We start from the raw sequence: 5,764 nt of genomic DNA, 5'->3' as shown, positions 1-5,764 counted from the left end.
CACAAATAAGTATATGTGTTGGGTTCGGATTAGATAATTCAACCCGCCAACCTGAAACCCATAAACCTGACACTATAGCCCCTAGGTTTCAGATTATTTCCCTATGACAGTGTGACCCAAGAATGGCTACATTTATAACACCTAGCTTTAATAAGTGCACACACACCCTTTTAGAAAGACCCTTGTGTCATATAAAATTTTAAAAAATACACATTTCTAAAATGATTTAGGGGTTGTTTGTTTACCTCTTAACGAGGCTTTTAATGGTTCAGACCTCTTACTGGTTCAGCACTTAATGGTTCAGGCTGTTTGTTTCACGAGCAGATGTCTGAATGGTTCAGACATTTGCCTCTGAAAGGTTAAGATTTATACAGAGTCTAAATGGTTAAGACCTCTAATCTGAATTGGTCAGACATTTGCCTCTGAACGGTTAAGCATTATACAAGCTCTTAATGGTTCAGACCTCTTACTGGTTCAACACTTAATGGTTCAGACCTTTTACTGGTTTAGCACTTAACCATTCAGATGTTGTCAAACAGCCCCTTAGATAGTTTAGAACCATCATTGTTAGATTTTAAGGAAATTATTGTAATTCGTATGATTATCTATATACTATATATAAGCATTTCCCGTGTACAAAATAGTAAATTAACACTCATTTTTTAAGATGGCAGACTAAAAGTCTCAACAAAACCCACTAATTTTACAATTTTCTTCCAATTCTACCCCTCTACCCTTTTATCTATACTAGGTTTCAGTGATTTCGTGCTTGATTATTGATGATTGTAACCGAAGATTCAATGTTGGGTGAAAATTGAAGACGCGAATTGAATTTGCCCTATCGTTTCCATTCCCTCGTCAGGCTTCTCCTGTGCCCTGAGTTGTAATTAGGTTATTATGCTTTGCAAGCTCATAACCGTCCACTCTCAATTGATTAGTCGAAATTTAAGAAGAGTCCATTCACATCCCCTCACCGCTCTCATCAATTGGCATGCGTATTTATGCAGAAGACACCTTGATTATTCTTCAATTGTTTTCTTGGAGGTTGAATTTGTTGTTTACACTCTTCTTTATGCAATTTATGGATTTAGATTTAACAAAACCCTAATTCGTAGCCCAATTTGTTGTTTTTTATCTATGGCAGAACCACAACCTCACATCAAAATACGATTTTCACAGTTATATGATCCGTTATATGGAATAACCGAATAAGAGTTTCAAAGAATAGTTGGAGTAAGGTAATGAAGTTTCTTTCTTTCTTATTTATTTATTTTACCCGTCTTTTGGTTATATGGTATAGGTGGGAATGATGGAAGTTGATCTGGTGATTGGATTTATGATGGTGCTGGTGATCAAGATCAGCAATTGCATGTTTTTACGGACCTGAATGTTATGCTCACCAACTGTTCGAAGAATGTCCTCACACAAGATCTTCAGTTGAAATTATCATACAGGTTACATGTCCCTTTGGTTTTAGTGACTTTGATTTATCTGATATTGTGAACGATTCTTTTGTTAGAATTTTGTGAATCCTTGATTATATGATATAATGAGTCGCTGGTGAAACACATCGGCATGGATCCGGAAGGCTATGGTCATATCACATTAGATTTTTACAATTTAGAGTATCATTTTTTTTTTAAATTTAGATATGAATTATCATATTAATTGCATATTATATCTTTGATCTTTCGTCAATCATTTTACTTGAGGTCATAACTGGTAACTTGAGGCTGGACGATGGGCGGGTGCAGGGCAAAATTATTCTTGGTTGAAACGTGTTTTTAGTGTTACTTCAGCAACCGACCTATGGTCCAGATCTCAACTACGGTCTCCTATTCATCGTCATCTCTTTGTTTAATCTATTTTATCTTTGATTTCCGTTCATTTATTTGGCTCAAATCAATGCTAGAGCAATGACTTTCACAACCATCTATTTCAAACGGTGCATAGGTATGCATATTTCGTGGGGTTATTTTGTTAATGGTATTTTTTTGGGGTTAGTGATCCTTGTTTTTTAATCCTGTTTAGCTTAACGTATGGTTTTTTTTGGGGTTAGCTTAACGAATGTGTTTTTTGTATTACTTTTATCTTTTATCAGGTACTCGAAGCTCGGGCTTGGGCTATTTTGCTAAACGAGCTTTTTTTTAGGATCGGGTTCGTTTAAGCTCGAGTCGTTTCAAGCTTTTTTTAGCCGTGCTCGCTCAAGCTCATTACCACTTCTAACAGTTAGTGAAATTGCTTATTATACTGAATGTTTGGATTCCAAAGCCACATCCATAACCAGCGACGTGAAGGGGCAGAACATCGGGGAAAAAAAGAGGTCATCTATCTTATAAATCACAATTTCAGGTAATCTTGCTCTTGTTTGAATATTGCCTTCATGATTGATTGGCTGTACTTTTAACTATGTGATCATCGAAAGTGTAAATGCCCACTAGCGCCAATTCCATTTTCCGTCGGTGCATCAAATGCGGAACTGCATCTTTGTCAGACAACGGAGTTTATGGCAAAAGTGTATTTACAAAATTTGCTTCCACTATCTAAAAGTTCGAGCCTGTCACTGTGTGCATCTCCGGTTACCTTTTATCTTTCTATTCGGAATTTTTTTGTTTATTGGTGATAGGTTAGTTTAACCTTTACTTGATTTTGTAAATCTGCATTTAGTTTAAGTTGTTGTAAGATAAGTTATGTTTTTGGTTTTGGAGTGTTTATCTTCTAAACATAAAAATTATGTTCTTTTTGATGGTGCATTACTAAATCAACAATAAAAAGATAATTTTAGAATGTCGGAAAGTTTACTAATAGTATCCAGCTGTCTCTATGGTCTGGACATCTTGGTCTTGACGGTGAGAGGTTAGTACCAGTTTACCAAGTTAAAAATGGTAATAAACATTTCTTTGATTTTATTTCATCCAAGTCTTTTTTTGTTTCAGATGTATAAAATTAGAGACCCCAAGCTGACAAAAAAGGAGATCATTATGGCCGAGAGACATTCAGGAGTAGTGACCAATAAAGTTAGAGAAATCCAAGTAAGTTTCCTTGTCCAAAATTACCATTAAACACACTCCTTTTAGCTGTGTTTAGGATTTGATTATTTAAATAGCTTAACTGCTCACTGTGCTTCTATACAAAGCAGATGCACTTATAAGTGTTGGATGAAAAAAAAGCTTATCTTCTCTGGCTATCTTAGGCTGAAATAGTCATAAGCAGTTTAAATTAATTGGTGTTGTTTTGGGTTTCGCTCTAAAATTTGAGAACCAAGAACAAGTTTTTCTTGTTTTTATGTGGAGAACGATAACTAATTAATCTAATATATCTTCATCTTCTTTGTATATACAGGAACACTCAGCCAAGGTTCAAATTTATGATGAAGCACAGGCAAGTTTCCTTTTAGGTTTTGTTAATTTTTTTTGTTTTTATTTCATTGAGTGACATTGATATGAGAACTGTATTTTCTATCTTTTGTGGATTTATATTAGCATTTTAATTTTATGGTCTTTGAAAAGAGGCCTAAGGTTGTGTTTGGAAGCCAACAATTTTAGATTTAAGCTTCTAACCTAAAGGAGACTACCCCTTTCTTGTTTTTTATAACAATTTCGGCATTCTAAACTTATATATGGTTTTTTGTCGCTTTAAGGTTTGAATTATATTCTCGCCTCTTATTATCGACTCCGCCGCAACGCGCGGGTTTCCCACTAGTTAATAATAATAAACATCAGTTTTAATGGCGAATTAATCCTATGTTATATTGTTATTTATAAATTTTCGGAAAGTGTTTTATTTAGAAAATTAACAAAAGAGACCAAGGGCCACTATCGAATCTCTCTTTTTTACTCTTAATAATATATATATGTTGGAAAATTCTTTAGTGAAAATGATTTTTCACTAACAAATTATTGTATTTATTACTTATGCATTGTATAGGAAATATATTTGGGTTTGTGTTCTATTATTATCTAAGAGTTTCATAACAAAGCAAATTGTGTCCAAAACAAAGTTAAGATGAACGAGACATTAATACTTGAAGTTAAATGATTGAAACTATCAAAGTTGTGAAAAATGGCTTGAAAATAGATAAGGTGGGAAGACACTTGGAATGATTTATAAGGAGTCCTCCTTGTAAAATTTAAAGCAAACACTAGTGAAGACTCTAAAGGGTGTGAAACACCATAACTTGCGCACGCTTGGTGTGAGCGACAAGCGCTTGATGTCGCACTTTGCACACTCTCATTGCCACAAGTTGCTTGGGATATACTTTGTCTTTCAGAATATCGGCTCAACATCACACTACTGATGCGTGGCTGGTGGCTCAATTGTGAATGAACTGCTCGGGTTTTGGTTTGATAATCACTGACGCGGGTCAGTCCTATTGATGATGTTGTTGGTTGCGACTTCATCAGTTGTTCGGTCCTGATAATAGTTGCGTCTGCTTCTAAAGTGGCGCCATTAATTGTTGTTGGGTTTCCACAGATCATGTGTGCCTCATTAGTTTTGTGTCATTGATTAGCATCAGTCAACTGCCTATACTACTACTGCTCGTAGGTTGTAACTAAAGATTCAATTGCTATTTCAACCGGTGTCATGAAGTAAAATGGCAGTTTTTGTTGACCACTCTTAATCTATTTCAATGTAGTTTTAAATCTTATTTATTACAAGATTAAAGATGTAGTTTCATGTTCCTATGTGCGCGTAAAAATAAACAATGGTTCATTTTTAAGGTAGATGAAGAGCAAGTTCATGTACGCAATTTGAGAAAAACAGTGCAGACTTTTTGTTTCTTTTAGAGAGGAGTGTTTGATTGTTTAACCAACTTCTTTTTACCTTTTTCTCATAAATTCATAAAACATCAAACAATCCAGTGCTATTTCGGGTGCGAGAGCTATCTCGGCATTATACATAGTGTTATGGTTGTCATACCTTGAAAGACAGACATGCTCGTAAAAGAGAAGACATGACACTAAATTGTTTTAAGAGACCCGTATTAGATACAAATTCTCAACCACAACCGTAAACATTAAGTGTTGTAATTTTTAGAAGAAAGTGTTGAAGATTGAAATTTTCATGCACAAATATTTGTTTTTATTTGAACAACCAACAAAAGCCCGATCATAAATAAATTTAGTGTAAAAGATTACTTACGCCCGTGAACACATACGAACAACGTTAATCAGAGATTTTTAGAAGACACCTATTATCTAAAGGCTAAGGCCGTGGGGTATGGGGCTTGGGTTGGGGTAAAACGCCCAAGACACCACCCCGGGTGGGCTTGGGATGGGGCGTGGCCCCTTGGGGCTTGGCTTTCAAGCCGGGCGTGGGGCGGGGGAGCAAGTTGAGTTGGCGGATTGTCATTGGCCCATTAAAAGTAGTCGTTGGCTAGCCGTTGGGGTAGCCGTTGGGGGCTACTTTTTTAAAAAAAAATTCCTTTATAAATACTTACCACATTTAACATTTATCTCACACAATATCAAACACATAAAACACAATATTACCATGAGTTCTTCAAGTTATACTAAATCGTCATCATCATCTGACGATGGTACGGAAATATTTCTATAAACGATCGCGGCGGTGGTGAAAGCTATCGTGGAAGACGAAGACGATGAGGAAGAGACTCAACAACCTAAACGAAGGAGAAGGTACATCGCTCGTGAACGGCACACCGCTAACGATTTGTTGGTAAGCGATTACTTCTCAGCGGAACCTAAGTATGATGAAAAAATGTTTAGGCGTCGTTTTCGTATGAGTAGAAACTTATTTTTAA

At 35.7% G+C, this 5,764-nt stretch overlaps 1 long non-coding RNA gene across 2 annotated transcripts; it reads left to right on the top strand.

Moving 5' to 3' along the window:
* Window positions 1–681: 681 nt before the first annotated feature.
* Window positions 682–3,546, top strand: LOC110941002. 2 transcript variants are annotated; one of them, XR_002593737.2, is made up of 5 exons: window positions 682–1,044; window positions 1,145–1,454; window positions 2,102–2,856; window positions 2,937–3,032; window positions 3,343–3,546. It is a non-coding gene; the product is annotated as an uncharacterized LOC110941002 (long non-coding RNA). The 2 variants fall into 2 exon arrangements; XR_002593736.2 differs by having other exon boundaries at window positions 2,102–3,032.
* Window positions 3,547–5,764: the final 2,218 nt, after the last annotated feature.

This window comes from Helianthus annuus, chromosome 1 (genome assembly GCF_002127325.2).
Source record: "Helianthus annuus cultivar XRQ/B chromosome 1, HanXRQr2.0-SUNRISE, whole genome shotgun sequence".
Classification (NCBI taxonomy): Eukaryota; Viridiplantae; Streptophyta; class Magnoliopsida; order Asterales; family Asteraceae; genus Helianthus; species Helianthus annuus.
This window is presented reverse-complemented; position numbering and strand designations above follow the sequence as displayed.